We start from the raw sequence: 1,297 nt of genomic DNA, 5'->3' as shown, positions 1-1,297 counted from the left end.
GTCGCCCTCCCCCTAGCCTCCCTCCCGGGACTCTGAGCCCCGGAAAGGTAGAAACCGGATCGTGAAGGGGATGCCTAGTAGACCAGGCGGTTGAGAGCGTCCTGAGTAGCTCTGTGTCCCAGGTCCCGTGCAGGCCTTTCCCAGCTCAATCCACTTCACGCCATGTAGCCCAGTGACGCATCCGATGGCTTTGCTTTGATAATAATGTGGCAGAGAGGGGCTAAAAACAGTTTAAATTATTCCTTTTAAAAATCAACCTGCAAACTCCCAACCTGCTAGACATGGATGTGAAAAACCCCAATAGCCACAAGCCACTTTCCTGGAAATGCAAGGTAGTAATCAAGTCACAATCTCACCTCACCCCACCCCCCCATCCTCTCTTTGTGAATTATCAGTTTACAATCCCTGCTTGTCATGTATACCCTGGAGACAATTCGTTGCTTGAAAATCTGGTTTTGCTAAGTACAACCTTGCAAATTCCAGAGAAAAAATGTATAGCCATACAACCCAATCCCCCTCCCTTACCTAAACTAACAGATAAAACCCTTCTCTTTCTCCAGGTTGCTCAGCCTTGGAGCATTAGCCCGCTGAGTCATGCAGTGCCAGCACTAATAAAATGCAACTTCCTACGATAGCCTGGGTGTCATGGTCTCTCTGTTTTCCCACAACAATAATAGTAGCACTTATGTACTGAGGCACACAGCACTGGATTATCTAGTCCACCTCCATCAACACTATCAAGGTTGCCATTTTACTGATAGGAATCTGAGACATGCTAAGGAACTTCTTCAATGTCACAGCTAAAAAGCACCTGGGGACTGGGCTTGGTGGCTCAGCCTGTAATCCCAACCTGGGCAATTTGGCAAGACCTCATCTCCACAATAAATCAAAAATTAGCCAGGCGTGTTAGCACATGCCTATAGTTCCAGCTACTTGGAAGGCTGAGGCAGAAGGATCGCCAGAGCCCAGCAGGTCAACACTGAGGTGGCCGTGAGCATGCCACTGCACTCCAGCCTAGGCAACAGAGTGAGACTCTGTCTCAAAAAAAAAAAAAGCAACTGGGAGCTGGAATTGAACCTCAGGTGTCATCTGGCTCCCCAGCGCCCCCAACTATACTGGTAGAGCAGGCAGATTAGGAAAACTTCAGGGCCTAGGATGTCTGCAGCAGCTGCTGCAAAGCTGCAGGGGACCAGCCCCTGCAAAGAGAATTAGGAAGTCCCTTGGAAGATGTGGCAGCGTCGGTGAATATTCTGGGAGAATAGAAGGGAAGAAAGAGACTGGACTCTGTCTAGTGAGA

At 49.0% G+C, this 1,297-nt stretch overlaps 1 long non-coding RNA gene across 1 annotated transcript; it reads left to right on the top strand.

Annotated features, from left to right (window-relative positions):
* Positions 1–6: 6 nt before the first annotated feature.
* On the top strand, positions 7–634 carry LOC110596333. Its single transcript, XR_002482394.1, has 2 exons — positions 7–332; positions 561–634. It is a non-coding gene; the product is annotated as an uncharacterized LOC110596333 (long non-coding RNA).
* Positions 635–1,297: the final 663 nt, after the last annotated feature.

Source organism: Carlito syrichta, unplaced genomic scaffold (assembly GCF_000164805.1).
Source record: "Carlito syrichta isolate Samal-C Ts95f unplaced genomic scaffold, Tarsius_syrichta-2.0.1 Scaffold308692, whole genome shotgun sequence".
NCBI classification, from domain to species: domain Eukaryota; kingdom Metazoa; phylum Chordata; class Mammalia; order Primates; family Tarsiidae; genus Carlito; species Carlito syrichta.
This window is presented reverse-complemented; position numbering and strand designations above follow the sequence as displayed.